Below are 19,813 nucleotides of genomic sequence, written 5' to 3'. Positions count from 1 at the left end.
TAATCACATATACCACAGTCCATCCATCTAGTCACATATACCACAGTCCATCCATCTGGTCACATATACCACAGTCCATCTGGTCACATATACCACAGTCCATCTAGTCACATATACCACAGTCCATCTAGTCACATATACCACAGTCCATCCATCTAGTCACATATACCACAGTCCATCTAGTCACATATACCACAGTCCATCTGGTCACATATACCACAGTCCATCCATCTAGTCACATATACCACAGTCCATCTGGTCACATATACCACAGTCCATCTGGTCCCATATACCACAGTCCATCTGGTCACATATACCACAGTCCATCTGGTCACATATACCACAGTCCATCTAATCACATATACCACAGTCCATCTGGTCACATATACCACAGTCCATCCATCTGTTCACATATACCACAGTCCATCTAGTCACATATACCACAGTCCATCTGGTCACATATACCACAGTCCATCCATCTGGTCACATATACCACAGTCCATCTAGTCACATATACCACAGTCCATCTGGTCACATATACCACAGTCCATCTAGTCACATATACCACAGTCCATCTGGTCACATATACCACAGTCCATCTGGTCACATATACCACAGTCCATCTAATCACATATACCACAGTCCATCTGGTCACATATACCACAGTCCATCCATCTGGTCACATATACCACAGTCCATCTAGTCACATATACCACAGTCCATCTGGTCACATATACCACAGTCCATCTAGTCACATATACCACAGTCCATCTAGTCAACATATACCACAGTCCCATCTGGTCACATATACCACAGTCCATCTAGTCACATATACCACAGTCCATCTGGTCACATATACCACAGTCCATCTAGTCACATATACCACAGTCCATCTAGTCACATATACCACAGTCCATCTAGTCACATATACCACAGTCCATCTACTCACATATACCACAGTCCATCCATCTAGTCACATATACCACAGTCCATCTAGTCACATATACCACAGTCCATCTGGTCACATATACCACAGTCCATCTAGTCACATATACCACAGTCCATCTACTCACATATACCACAGTCCATCTGGTCACATATACCACAGTCCATCCAGTCACATATACCACAGTCCATCTAGTCACATATACCACAGTCCATCTAGTCACATATACCACAGTCCATCTGGTCACATATACCACAGTCCATCTAGTCACATATACCACAGTCCATCTGGTCACATATACCACAGTCCATCTAGTCACATATACCACAGTCCATCTGGTCACATATACCACAGTCCATCTAATCACATATACCACAGTCCATCCATCTGGTCACATATACCACAGTCCATCTATTCACATATACCACAGTCCATCTAATCACATATACCACAGTCCATCCATCTAGTCACATATACCACAGTCCATCCATCTGGTCACATATACCACAGTCCATCCATCTAGTCACATATACCACAGTCCATCCATCTAGTCACATATACCACAGTCCATCCATCTGGTCACATATACCACAGTCCATCTGGTCACATATACCACAGTCCATCTAGTCACATATACCACAGTCCATCTAATCACATATACCACAGTCCATCCATCTAGTCACATATACCACAGTCCATCCATCTGGTCACATATACCACCATCCATCTGGTCACATATACCACAGTCCATCTAGTCACATATACCACAGTCCATCTAGTCACATATACCACAGTCCATCCATCTAGTCACATATACCACAGTCCATCTAGTCACATATACCACAGTCCATCTGGTCACATATACCACAGTCCATCTAGTCACATATACCACAGTCCATCTGGTCACAATATACCCAGTCCATCTGGTCCATATACCACAGTCCATTGGTCACATATACCACAGTCCATCTGGTCACATATACCACAGTCCATCTAATCACATATACCACAGTCCATCTGGTCACATATACCACAGTCCATCCATCTGTTCACATATACCACAGTCCATCTAGTCACATATACCACAGTCCATCTGGTCACATATACCACAGTCCATCCATCTGGTCACATATACCACAGTCCATCTAGTCACATATACCACAGTCCATCTGGTCACATATACCACAGTCCATCTAGTCACATATACCACAGTCCATCTGGTCACATATACCACAGTCCATCTGGTCACATATACCACAGTCCATCTAATCACATATACCACAGTCCATCTGGTCACATATACCACAGTCCATCCATCTGGTCACATATACCACAGTCCATCTAGTCACATATACCACAGTCCATCTGGTCACATATACCACAGTCCATCTAGTCACATATACCACAGTCCATCTAGTCACATATACCACAGTCCATCTGGTCACATATACCACAGTCCATCTAGTCACATATACCACAGTCCATCTGGTCACATAATAAGCCTAGTCACATATACCACAGTCCATCTAGTCACATATACCACAGTCCATCTAGTCACATATACCACAGTCCATCTACTCACATATACCACAGTCCATCCATCTAGTCACATATACCACAGTCCATCTAGTCACATATACCACAGTCCATCTGGTCACATATACCACAGTCCATCTAGTCACATATACCACAGTCCATCTACTCACATATACCACAGTCCATCTGGTCACATATACCACAGTCCATCCAGTCACATATACCACAGTCCATCTAGTCACATATACCACAGTCCATCTGGTCACATATACCACAGTCCATCCGGTCACATATACCACAGTCCATCTAGTCACATATACCACAGTCCATCTAGTCACATATACCACAGTCCATCCATCTGGTCACATATACCACAGTCCATCCATCTAGTCACATATACCACAGTCCATCTGGTCACATATACCACAGTCCATCTGGTCACATATACCACAGTCCATCTATTCACATATACCACAGTCCATTATTCACATATACCACGTCCATCTAGTCACATATACCACAGATCCATCTAGTCAACATATACCACAGTCCATCTAGTCACATATACCACAGTCCATCTGGTCACATATACCACAGTCCATCTAGTCACATATACCACAGTCCATCTGGTCACATATACCACAGTCCATCTAGTCACATATACCACAGTCCATCTAGTCACATATACCACAGTCCATCTGGTCACATATACCACAGTCCATCTAGTCACATATACCACAGTCCATCCATCTAGTCACATATACCACAGTCCATCTAGTCACATATACCACAGTCCATCCATCTAGTCACATATACCACAGTCCATCTAGTCACATATAACACAGTCCATCCATCTGGTCACATATACCACAGTCCATCTAGTCACATATACCACAGTCCATCCATCTGGTCACATATACCACAGTCCATCTAGTCACATATACCACAGTCCATCCATCTAGTCACATATACCACAGTCCATCTAGTCACATATACCACAGTCCATCTAGTCACATATACCACAGTCCATCTGGTCACATATACCACAGTCCATCTAGTCACATATACCACAGTCCATCTGGTCACATATACCACAGTCCATCCATCTGGTCACATATACCACAGTCCATCTAGTCACATATACCACAAGTCCATCTGGTGCACATATACCACAGTCCATCTAGGTCACATATACCACAGTCCATCTAGTCACATATACCACAGTCCATCCATCTAGTCACATATACCACAGTCCATCTAGTCACATATACCACAGTCCATCCATCTAGTCACATATACAACAGTCCCATCTAGTCACATATAACACAGTCCCTCCATCTGGTCACATATACCACAGTCCATCTAGTCACATATACCACAGTCCATCCATCTAGTCACATATACCACAGTCCATCCATCTGGTCACATATACCACAGTCCATCCATCTAGTCACATATACCACAGTCCATCTAGTCACATATAACCACAGTCCATCTGGCATCCCATCTGGTCACATATACCACAGTCCATCTAGGTCACATATACCACAGTCCATCTGGTCACATATACCACAGTCCATCCATCTGTCACATATACCACAGTCCATCTAGTCACATATACCACAGTCCATCTGGTCACATATACCACAGTCCATCTAGTCACATATACCACAGTCCATCTAGTCACATATACCACAGTCCATCTAGTCACATATACCACAGTCCATCTAGTCACATATACCACAGTCCATCCATCTAGTCACATATACCACAGTCCATCTAGTCACATATAACACAGTCCATCCATCTGGTCACATATACCACAGTCCATCTAGTCACATATACCACAGTCCATCCTCTAGTCACATATACCACAGTCCATCTAGTCACATATACCACAGTCCATCCATCTAGTCACATATACCACAGTCCATCTAGTCACATATACCACAGTCCATCTGGTCACATATACCACAGTCCATCTGGTCACATATACCACAGTCCATCTAGTCACATATACCACAGTCCATCTGGTCACATATACCACAGTCCATCCATCTGGTCACATATACCACAGTCCATCTGGTCACATATACCACAATCCATCCATCTGGTCACATATACCACAGTCCATCCATCTGGTCACATATACCACAGTCCATCTGGTCACATATACCACAGTCCATCCATCTAGTCACATATACCACAGTCCATCTGGTCACATATACCACAGTCCATCTGGTCACATATACCACAGTCCATCTATTCACATATACCACAGTCCATCTATTCACATATACCACAGTCCATCTAGTCACATATACCACAGTCCATCTAGTCACATATACCACAGTCCATCTAGTCACATATACCCACAGGTCCATTCTGGGCACATATACCACAGTCCATCTAGTCACATATACCACAGTCCATCTGGTCACATATACCACAGTCCATCAGTCACATATACCACAGTCCATCTAGTCACCTATACCCACAGTCCCATCTGGTCACATATACCACAGTCCATCAGTCACATATACCACAGTCCATCCATCTAGTCACATATACCCACAGTCCATCTAGTCACATATACCACAGTCCATCCATCTAGTCACCATATACCACAGTCCATCTAGTCACATATACCACAGTCCATCCATCTGGTCACAATATACCACAGTCCATCTAGTCACATATACCACAGTCCATCCATCTAGTCACATATACCACAGTCCATCTAGTCACATATACCACAGTCCATCCATCTAGTCACATATACCACAGTCCATCTAGTCACATATACCACAGTCCATCTGGTCACATATACCACAGTCCATCTGGTCACATATACCACAGTCCATCTAGTCACATATACCACAGTCCATCTGGTCACATATACCACAGTCCATCCATCTGGTCACATATACCACAGTCCATCTAGTCACATATACCACAGTCCATCTGGTCACATATACCACAGTCCATCTAGTCACATATACCACAGTCCATCCATCTAGTCACATATACCACAGTCCATCTAGTCACATATACCACAGTCCATCCATCTAGTCACATATACCACAGTCCATCTAGTCACATATAACACAGTCCATCCATCTGGTCACATATACCACAGTCCATCTAGTCACATATACCACAGTCCATCCATCTAGTCACATATACCACAGTCCATCTAGTCACATATACCACAGTCCATCCATCTAGTCACATATACCACAGTCCATCTAGTCACATATACCACAGTCCATCTGGTCACATATACCACAGTCCATCCATCTGGTCACATATACCACAGTCCATCTAGTCACATATACCACAGTCCATCTGGTCACATATACCACAGTCCATTCATCTGGTCACATATACCACAGTCCATCTAGTCACATATACCACAGTCCATCTGGTCACATATACCACAGTCCATCTAGTCACATATACCACAGTCCATCTAGTCACATATACCACAGTCCATCCATCTAGTCACATATACCACAGTCCATCTAGTCACATATACCACAGTCCATCCATCTAGTCACATATACCACAGTCCATCTAGTCACATATAACACAGTCCATCCATCTGGTCACATATACCACAGTCCATCTAGTCACATATACCACAGTCCATCCATCTAGTCACATATACCACAGTCCATCTAGTCACATATACCACAGTCCATCCATCTAGTCACATATACCACAGTCCATCTAGTCACATATACCACAGTCCATCTGGTCACATATACCACAGTCCATCTGGTCACATATACCACAGTCCATCTAGTCACATATACCACAGTCCATCTGGTCACATATACCACAGTCCATCCATCTGGTCACATATACCACAGTCCATCTGGTCACATATACCACAATCCATCCATCTGGTCACATATACCACAGTCCATCCATCTGGTCACATATACCACAGTCCATCTGGTCACATATACGACAGTCCATCTAGTCACATATACCACAGTCCATCCATCTGGTCACATATACCACAGTCCATCCATCTGGTCACATATACCACAGTCCATCTGGTCACATATACCACAGTCCATCTAATCACATATGCCACAGTCCATCTAGTCACATATACCACAGTCCATCTGGTCACATATACCACAGTCCATCTAGTCACATATACCACAGTCCATCTGGTCACATATACCACAGTCCATCTAGTCACATATACCACAGTCCATCTAGTACCATTACCACAGTCCATCTGGTCACATATACCACAGTCCATCTAGTCACATATACCACAGTCCATCTATTCACATATACCACAGTCCATCTAGTCACATATACCACAGTCCATCTAGTCACATATACCACAGTCCATCCCATCTGGTCACATATACCACAGTCCATCTGGTCACATATACCACAGTTCCATCTAGTCACATATACCACAGTCCATTCTGGTCACATATACCACAGTCCATCTAGTCACATATACCACAGTCCATCTAGTCACATATACCCCTAGTCCATCTAGTCACATATACCACAGTCCATCCATCTAGTCACATATACCACAGTCCATCTAGTCACATATACCACAGTCCATCTGGTCACATATACCACAGTCCATCTGGTCACATATACCACAGTCCATCTGGTCACATATACCACAGTCCATCCATCTAGTCACATATACCACAGTCCATCTAGTCACATATACCACAGTCCATCTAATCACATATACCACAGTCCATCTAGTCACATCTACCACAGTCCTCTGGTCACATATACCACAGTCCATCTGTCACATATACCACAGTCCATCTGGTCACATATACCACAGTCCATCTGGTCACATATACCACAGTCCATCATCTAGTTACACTATACCACAGTCCATCTGGTCACATATACCACAGTCCATCCATCTAGTCACATATACCACAGTCCATCTAGTCACATATACCACAGTCCATCCATCTAGTCACTATACCACAGTCCATCCATCTAGTCACATATACCCACAGTCCATCCAGTCACATATACCACAGTCCATCTGGTCACATATACCACAGTCCATCTGGTCACATATACCACAGTCCATCTGGTCACATATACCACAGTCCATCTAATCACATATACCACAGTCCATCTAGTCACATATACCACAGTCCATCCATCTAGTCACATATACCACAGTCCATCTAGTCACATATACCACAGTCCATCCATCTAGTCACATATACCACAGTCCATCTAGTCACATATACCACAGTCCATCTGGTCACATATACCACAGTCCATCTAGTCACATATACCACAGTCCATCTAGTCACATATACCACAGTCCATCTAGTCACATATACCACAGTCCATCTAGTCACATATACCACAGTCCATCTGTCACATATACCACAGTCCATCTGGTCACATATACCACAGTCCATCTAGTCACATATACCACAGTCCATCTAGTCACATATACCACAGTCCATCTAGTCACATATACCACAGTCCATCTAGTCACATATACCACAGTCCATCTAGTCACATATACCACAGTCCATCTATTCACATATACCACAGTCCATCTAGTCACATATACCACAGTCCATCTAGTCACATATACCACAGTCCATCTAGTCACATATACCACAGTCCATCTAGTCACATATACCACAGTCCTCTAAGTCACATATACCACAGTCCATCTACTCACTAGTACCACATTACATCCATCTAGTCACATATACCACAGTCCATCTAGTCAACAATATACCACAGTCCATCTGGTCACATATACCCACAGTCCATTCTAGTCACATATACCACAGTCCATCTACTCACATATACCACAGTCCATCTGGTCACATATACCACAGTCCATCCAGTCACATATACCACAGTCCATCTAGTCACATATACCACAGTCCATCTGGTCACATATACCACAGTCCATCCGGTCACATATACCACAGTCCATCTAGTCACATATACCACAGTCCATCTAGTCACATATACCACAGTCCATCCATCTGGTCACATATACCACAGTCCATCCATCTAGTCACATATACCACAGTCCATCTGGTCACATATACCACAGTCCATCTGGTCACATATACCACAGTCCATCTATTCACATATACCACAGTCCATCTATTCACATATACCACAGTCCATCTAGTCACATATACCACAGTCCATCTAGTCACATATACCACAGTCCATCTAGTCACATATACCACAGTCCATCTGGTCACATATACCACAGTCCATCTAGTCACATATACCACAGTCCATCTGGTCACATATACCACAGTCCATCTAGTCACATATACCACAGTCCATCTAGTCACATATACCACAGTCCATCTGGTCACATATACCACAGTCCATCTAGTCACATATACCACAGTCCATCCATCTAGTCACATATACCACAGTCCATCTAGTCACATATACCACAGTCCATCCATCTAGTCACATATACCACAGTCCATCTAGTCACATATAACACAGTCCATCCATCTGGTCACATATACCACAGTCCATCTAGGTCACATATACCACAGTCCATCCATCTGGTCACATATACCCACAGTCCATCTAGTCACATATAACCACAGTCCATCCATCTAGTCACATATACCACAGTCCATCTAGTCACATATACCCACAGTCCATCTGGTCACATATACCACAGTCCATCTGGTCACATATACCACAGTCCATCTAGTCACATATACCACAGTCCATCTGGTCACATATACCACAGTCCATCCATCTGGTCACATATACCACAGTCCATCTAGTCACATATACCACAGTCCATCTGGTCACATATACCACAGTCCATCTAGTCACATATACCACAGTCCATCTAGTCACATATACCACAGTCCATCCATCTAGTCACATATACCACAGTCCATCTAGTCACATATAACACAGTCCATCCATCTAGTCACATATACCACAGTCCATCTAGTCACATATAACACAGTCCATCCATCTGGTCACATATCCACAGTCCATCTAGTCACATATACCACAGTCCATCCATCTAGTCACATATACCACAGTCCATCTAGTCACATATACCACAGTCCATCCATCTAGTCACATATACCACAGTCCATCTAGTCACATATACCACAGTCCATCTGGTCACATATACCACAGTCCATCTGGTCACATATACCACAGTCCATCTAGTCACATATACCACCAGTCCATCTGGTCACATATACCACAGTCCATCCATCTGGTCACATATACCACAGTCCATCTAGTCACATATACCACCAGTCCATCTGGTCACTATACCACAGTCACATCTAGTCACATATACCACAGTCCATCTAGTCACATATACCACAGTCCATCCATCTAGTCACATATACCACAGGTCCATCTAGTCACATATACCACAGTCCAGTCCATCTAGTCACATTACCACAGTCCATCTAGTCACATATTAACACAGTCCATCCATCTGGTCACAATTACCACAGTCCATCTAGTCACATATACCACAGTCCATCCATCTAGTCACATATACCACAGTCCAATCTAGTCACATATACCACAGTCCATCCTAGTCACATATACCACAGTCCATCTAGGTCACATATACCACAGTCCATCTGGTCACATATACCACAGTCCATCTAGTCACATATACCACAGTCCATCTGGTCACATATACCACAGTCCATCCATCTGGTCACATATACCACAGTCCATCTGGTCACATATACCACAGTCCATCTGGTCACATATACCACAGTCCATCCATCTGGTCACATATACCACAGTCCATCCATCTGGTCACATATACCACAGTCCATCTGGTCACATATACCACAGTCCATCCATCTAGTCACATATACCACAGTCCATCTGGTCACATATACCACAGTCCATCTGGTCACATATACCACAGTCCATCTATTCACATATACCACAGTCCATCTATTCACATATACCACAGTCCATCTAGTCACATATACCACAGTCCATCTAGTCACATATACCACAGTCCATCTAGTCACATATACCACAGTCCATCTGGTCACATATACCACAGTCCATCTAGTCACATATACCACAGTCCATCTGGTCACATATACCACAGTCCATCTAGTCACATATACCACAGTCCATCTAGTCACATATACCACAGTCCATCTGGTCACATATACCACAGTCCATCTAGTCACATATACCACAGTCCATCCATCTAGTCACATATACCACAGTCCATCTAGTCACATATACCACAGTCCATCCATCTAGTCACATATACCACAGTCCATCTAGTCACATATAACACAGTCCATCCATCTGGTCACATATACCACAGTCCATCTAGTCACATATACCACAGTCCATCCATCTAGTCACATATACCACAGTCCATCTAGTCACATATACCACAGTCCATCCATCTAGTCACATATACCACAGTCCATCTAGTCACATATACCACAGTCCATCTGGTCACATATACCACAGTCCATCTGGTCACATATACCACAGTCCATCTAGTCACATATACCACAGTCCATCTGGTCACATATACCACAGTCCATCCATCTGGTCACATATACCACAGTCCATCTAGTCACATATACCACAGTCCATCTGGTCACATATACCACAGTCCATCTAGTCACATATACCACAGTCCATCTAGTCACATATACCACAGTCCATCCATCTAGTCACATATACCACAGTCCATCTAGTCACATATACCACAGTCCATCTAGTCACATATAACACAGTCCATCCATCTGGTCACATATACCACAGTCCATCTAGTCACATATACCCACAGTCCATCCATCTAGTCACATATACCACAGTCCATCTAGTCCATTACCACAGTCCATCCATCTAGTCACATACCAGTCATTCTAGTCACATATACCACAGTCCATCTGGTCACATATACCACAGTCCATCTGGTCACATATACCACAGTCCATCTAGTCAACATATACCACAGTCCATCTGGTCACATAGACCACATCATGGTCACATATACCACAGTCCATCTAGTCACATATACCACAGTCCATCTGGTCACATATACCACAGTCCATCTAGTCACATATACCACAGTCCATCTAGTCACATATACCACAGTCCATCCATCTAGTCACATATACCACAGTCCATCTAGTCACAATACCCAGTCCTCCATCTAGTCACAATACCACAGTCCATCTAGTCACATATAAACAGTCCATCCATCTGGTCACATATACCACAGTCCATCTAGTCACATATACACAGTCCATCCATCTAGTCCACATATACCACAGTCCATCTAGTCACATATACCACAGTCCATCCATCTAGTCACATATACCACAGTCCATCTAGTCACATATACCACAGTCCATCTGGTCACATATACCACAGTCCATCTGGTCACATATACCACAGTCCATCTAGTCACATATACCACGTCCATCTGGTCACATATACCACAGTCCATCCATCTGGTCACATATACCACAGTCCATCTGGTCACATATACCACAATCCATCCATCTGGTCACATATACCACAGTCCATCCATCTGGTCACATATACCACAGTCCATCTGGTCACATATACGACAGTCCATCTAGTCACATATACCACAGTCCATCCATCTGGTCACATATACCACAGTCCATCCATCTGGTCACATATACCACAGTCCATCTGGTCACATATACCACAGTCCATCTAATCACATATGCCACAGTCCATCTAGTCACATATACCACAGTCCATCTGGTCACATATACCACAGTCCATCTAGTCACATATACCACAGTCCATCTGGTCACATATACCACAGTCCATCTAGTCACATATACCACAGTCCATCTAGTCACATATACCACAGTCCATCTGGTCACATATACCACAGTCCATCTAGTCACATATACCACAGTCCATCTAATCACATATACCACAGTCCATCTAGTCACATATACCACAGTCCATCTAGTCACATATACCACAGTCCATCCATCTGGTCACATATACCACAGTCCATCTGGTCACATATACCACAGTCCATCTAGTCACATATACCACAGTCCATCTGGTCACATATACCACAGTCCATCTAGTCACATATACCACAGTCCATCTAGTCACATATACCACAGTCCATCTAGTCACATATACCACAGTCCATCCATCTAGTCACATATACCACAGTCCATCTAGTCACATATACCACAGTCCATCTGGTCACATATACCACAGTCCATCTGGTCACATATACCACAGTCCATCTGGTCACATATACCACAGTCCATCCATCTAGTCACATATACCACAGTCCATCTAGTCACATATACCACAGTCCATCTAATCACATATACCACAGTCCATCTAGTCACATATACCACAGTCCATCTGGTCACATATACCACAGTCCATCTGGTCACATATACCACAGTCCATCTGGTCACATATACCACAGTCCATCTGGTCACATATACCACAGTCCATCCATCTAGTTACATATACCACAGTCCATCTGGTCACATATACCACAGTCCATCCATCTAGTCACATATACCACAGTCCATCTAGTCACATATACCACAGTCCATCCATCTAGTCACATATACCACAGTCCATCCATCTAGTCACATATACCACAGTCCATCCAGTCACATATACCACAGTCCATCTGGTCACATATACCACAGTCCATCTGGTCACATATACCACAGTCCTCTGGTCACATATCCACAGTCCATCTAATCACATATACCACAGTCCATCTAGTCACATATACCACAGTCCATCCATCTAGTCACATATACCCACAGGTCCATCTAGTCACATATACACAGTCCATCCATCTAGTCACATATACCACAGTCCATCTAGTCACATATACCACAGTCCCATCTGGTCACATATACCACAGTCATCTAGTCACATATACCACAGTCATCTAGTCACATATACACAGTCCATCTAGTCACATATACCACAGTCCATCTAGTCACATATACCACCCCAGTCCATCTGGGTCACATATACCACAGTCCATCTGGTCACATATACCACAGTCCATCCCTCTAGTCACATATACCACAGTCCATCTGGTCACATATACCACAGTCCATCTAGTCACATATACCACAGTCCATCTAGTCACATATACCACAGTCCATCTATTCACATATACCACAGTCCATCTAGTCACATATACCACAGTCCATCTAGTCACATATACCAACAGTCCATCTAGTCACATATACCACAGTCCATCTAGTCACATATACCACAGTCCATCCCATCTAGTCACATATACCACAAGTCCATCTGGTCACATATACCACAGTCCATCTGGTCCATATACCCACAGTCCATCTGGTCACATATACCACAGTCCATCTGGTCACATATACCACAGTCCATCTAGTCACATTACCACGGCCATCTAGTCACATATACCACAGTCCATCCATCTGGTCACATATACCACAGTCCATCTGGTCACATATACCACAGTCCATCTAGTCACATATACCACAGTCCATCTGGTCACATATACCACAGTCCATCTGGTCACATATACCACAGTCCATCCATCTAGTTACATATACCACAGTCCATCTGGTCACATATACCACTGTCCATCCATCTAGTCACATATACCACAGTCCATCTAGTCACATATACCACAGTCCATCCATCTAGTCACATATACCACAGTCCATCCATCTAGTCACATATACCACAGTCCATCCAGTCACATATACCACAGTCCATCTGGTCACATATACCACAGTCCATCTGGTCACATATACCACAGTCCATCTGGTCACATATACCACAGTCCATCTAATCACATATACCACAGTCCATCTAGTCACATATACACAGTCCATCCATCTAGTCACATATACCACAGTCCAATCTAGTCACATATACCACAGTCCATCCATCTAGTCACATATACCACAGTCCCATCTAGTCACATATACCACAGTCCATCTGGTCACATATACCTCAGTCCATCTAGTCACATATACCACAGTCCATCTAGTCACATATACCCCAGTCCATCTAGTCACATATACCACAGTCCATCTAGTCACATATACCACAGTCCATCTAGTCACATATACCACAGTCCATCTGGTCACATATACCACAGTCCATCTGGTCACATATACCACAGTCCATCCCTCTAGTCACATATACCACAGTCCATCTGGTCACATATACCACAGTCCATCTAGTCACATATACCACAGTCCATCTAGTCACATATACCACAGTCCATCTATTCACATATACCACAGTCCATCTAGTCACATATACCACAGTCCATCTATTCACATATACCACAGTCCATCTAGTCACATATACCACAGTCCATCTAGTCACATATACCACAGTCCATCTAGTCACATATACCACAGTCCATCTGGTCACATATACCCCAGTCCATCTGGTCACATATACCACAGTCCATCTGGTCACATATACCACAGTCCATCTGGTCACATATACCACAGTCCATCTAGTCACATATACCACAGTCCATCTAGTCACATATACCACAGTCCATCCATCTGGTCACATATACCACAGTCCATCTGGTCACATATACCACAGTCCATCTAGTCACATATACCACAGTCCATCTGGTCACATATACCACAGTCCATCTAGTCACATATACCACAGTCCATCTAGTCACATATACCACAGTCCATCTAGTCACATATACCACAGTCCATCTGGTCACATATACCACAGTCCATCTAGTCACATATACCACAGTCCATCCATCTGGTCACATATACCACAGTCCATCTAGTCACATATACCACAGTCCATCTGGTCACATATACCACAGTCCATCTAGTCACATATACCACAGTCCATCTGGTCACATATACCACAGTCCATCTAGTCACATATACCACAGTCCATCTAGTCACATATACCACAGTCCATCTAATCACATATACCACAGTCCATCTGGTCACATATACCACAGTCCATCTAGTCACATATACCACAGTCCATCTAGTCACATATACCACAGTCCATCCATCTAGTCACATATACCACAGTCCATCTAGTCACATATACCACAGTCCATCTAGTCACATATACCACAGTCCATCTAGTCACATATACCACAGTCCATCCATCTAGTCACATATACCACAGTCCATCTGGTCACATATACCACAGTCCATCTAGTCACATATACCACAGTCCATCTGGTCACATATACCACAGTCCATCTAGTCACATATACCACAGTCCATCTAATCACATATACCACAGTCCATCTGGTCACATATACCACAGTCCATCTGGTCACATATACCACAGTCCATCTGGTCACATATACCACAGTCCATCTAGTCACATATACCACAGTCCATCTAGTCACATATACCACAGTCCATCTAGTCACATATACCACAGTCTATCCATCTAGTCACATATACCACAGTCCATCTAGTCACATATACCACAGTCCATCTAGTCACATATACCACAGTCCATCTAGTCACATATACCACAGTCCATCCATCTGGTCACATATACCACAGTCCATCCATCTAGTCACATATACCACAGTCCATCCATCTGGTCACATATACAACAGTCCATCCATCTAGTCACATATACCACAGTCCATCTAGTCACATATACCACAGTCCATCTAGTCACATATACCACAGTCCATCTGGTCACATATACCACAGTCCATCTAGTCACATATACCACAGTCCATCTAGTCACATATACCACAGTCCATCTACTCACATATACCACAGTCCATCTAGTCACATATACCACAGTCCATCTGGTCACATATACCACAGTCCATCTGGTCACATATACCACAGTCCATCTAGTCACATATACCACAGTCCATCTAGTCACATATACCACAGTCCATCTAGTCACATATACCACAGTCCATCCATCTAGTCACATATACCACAGTCCATCTACTCACATATACCACAGTCCATCTATTCACATATACCACAGTCCATCTGGTCACATATACCACAGTCCATCTGGTCACATATACCACAGTCCATCTAGTCACATATACCACAGTCCATCTAATCACATATACCACAGTCCATCTAGTCACATATACCACAGTCCATCTGGTCACATATACCACAGTCCATCTGGTCACATATACCACAGTCCATCCATCTAGTCACATATACCACAGTCCATCCATCTGGTCACATATACCACAGTCCATCTAGTCACATATACCACAGTCCATCCATCTGGTCACATATACCACAGTCCATCTAGTCACATATACCACAGTCCATCCATCTGGTCACATATACCACAGTCCATCTAATCACATATACCACAGTCCATCCATCTGGTCACATATACTACAGTCCATCTGGTCACATATACCACAGTCCATCTAATCACATATACCACAGTCCATCTAGTCACATATACCACAGTCCATCTGGTCACATATACCACAGTCCATCTAGTCACATATACCACAGTCCATCTAGTCACATATATCACAGTCCATCTAGTCACATATACCACAGTCCATCCATCTAGTCACATATACCACAGTCCATCTGGTCACATATACCACAGTCCATCTAGTCACATATACCACAGTCCATCTGGTCACATATACCACAGTCCATCTAGTCACATATACCACAGTCCATCCATCTGGTCACATATACCACAGTCCATCCATCTAGTCACATATACCACAGTCCATCCATCTAGTCACATATACCACAGTCCATCTAGTCACATATACCACAGTCCATCTGGTCACATATACCACAGTCCATCTGGTCACATATACCACAGTCCATCTGGTCACATATACCACAGTCCATCTGGTCACATATACCACAGTCCATCCATCTGGTCACATATACCACAGTCCATCTAGTCACATATACCACAGTCCATCTGGTCACATATACCACAGTCCATCTAATCACATATACCACAGTCCATCTAGTTACATATACCACAGTCCATCTAATCACATATACCACAGTCCATCTAGTCACATATACCACAGTCCATCTGGTCACATATACCACAGTCCATCTATTCACATATACCACAGTCCATCTAGTCACATATACCACAGTCCATCTGGTCACATATACCACAGTCCATCTGGTCACATATACCACAGTCCATCTGGTCACATATACCACAGTCCATCTGGTCACATATACCACAGTCCATCCATCTAGTTACATATACCACAGTCCATCTGGTCACATATACCACAGTCCATCCATCTAGTCACATATACCACAGTCCATCTAGTCACATATACCACAGTCCATCCATCTAGTCACATATACCACAGTCCATCCATCTAGTCACATATACCACAGTCCATCCATCTGGTCACATATACCACAGTCCATCTAGTCACATATACCACAGTCCATCTAGTCACATATACCACAGTCCATCTAGTCACATATACCACAGTCCATCTAGTCACATATACCACAGTCCATCCATCTAGTCACATCTGGTCACATATACCACAGTCCATCTAGTCACATATACCACAGTCCATCTGGTCACATATACCACAGTCCATCTGGTCACATATACCACAGTCCATCTAATCACATATACCACAGTCCATCTGGTCACATATACCACAGTCCATCCATCTGGTCACATATACCACAGTCCATCTAGTCACATATACCACAGTCCATCTGGTCACATATACCACAGTCCATCTAGTCACATATACCACAGTCCATCTAGTCACATATACCACAGTCCATCTGGTCACATATACCACAGTCCATCTAGTCACATATACCACAGTCCATCTGGTCACATATACCACAGTCCATCTAGTCACATATACCACAGTCCATCTAGTCACATATACCCCAGTCCATCTAGTCACATATACCACAGTCCATCTACTCACATATACCACAGTCCATCCATCTAGTCACATATACCACAGTCCATCTAGTCACATATACCACAGTCCATCTGGTCACATATACCACAGTCCATCTAGTCACATATACCACAGTCCATCTACTCACATATACCACAGTCCATCTGGTCACATATACCACAGTCCATCCAGTCACATGTACCACAGTCCATCTAGTCACATATACCACAGTCCATCTGGTCACATATACCACAGTCCATCCAGTCACATATACCACAGTCCATCTAGTCACATATACCACAGTCCATCTAGTCACATATACCACAGTCCATCCATCTGGTCACATATACCACAGTCCATCCATCTAGTCACATATACCACAGTCCATCTGGTCACATATACCACAGTCCATCTGGTCACATATACCACAGTCCATCTATTCACATATACCACAGTCCATCTATTCACATATACCACAGTCCATCTAGTCACATATACCACAGTCCATCTAGTCACATATACCACAGTCCATCTAGTCACATATACCACAGTCCATCTGGTCACATATACCACAGTCCATCCATCTGGTCACATATACCACAGTCCATCATCTAGTCACATATACCACAGTCCATCTGTCACATATACCACAGTCCATCTGGTCACATATACCACAGTCCATCTATTCACATATACCACAGTCCATCTATTCACATATACCACAGTCCATCTAGTCACATATACCACAGTCCATCTAGTCACATATACCACAGTCCATCTGGTCACATATACCACAGTCCATCTGGTCACATATACCACAGTCCATCTAATCACATAGAACCACAGTCCATCTGGTCACATATACCAACAGTCCATCCATCTGGTCACATATACCACAGTCCATCTAGCACATATACCACAGTCCATCTGGTCACATATACCACAGGTCCATCTAGTCACATATACCACAGTCCATCTAGTCACATATACCACAGTCCATCTGGTCACATATACCACAGTCCATCCATCTAGTCACATATACCACAGTCCATCTGGTCACATATACCACAGTCCATCTAGTCACATATACCACAGTCCATCTAGTCACATATACCACAGTCCATCTAGTCACATATACCACAGTCCATCTACTCACATATACCACAGTCCATCCATCTAGTCACATAGACCACAGTCCATCTAGTCACATATAACACACAGTCCATCTGGTCACATTTACCACAGTCCATCTAGTCACATATACCACAGTCCATCTACTCACATATACCACAGTCCATCTGGTCACATATACCACAGTCCATCCAGTCACATATACCACAGTCCATCTAGTCACATAT

Source organism: Salmo trutta, chromosome 16 (assembly GCF_901001165.1).
Source record: "Salmo trutta chromosome 16, fSalTru1.1, whole genome shotgun sequence".
Classification (NCBI taxonomy): domain Eukaryota; kingdom Metazoa; phylum Chordata; class Actinopteri; order Salmoniformes; family Salmonidae; genus Salmo; species Salmo trutta.
Note: the sequence above shows the minus strand (reverse complement) of the source record.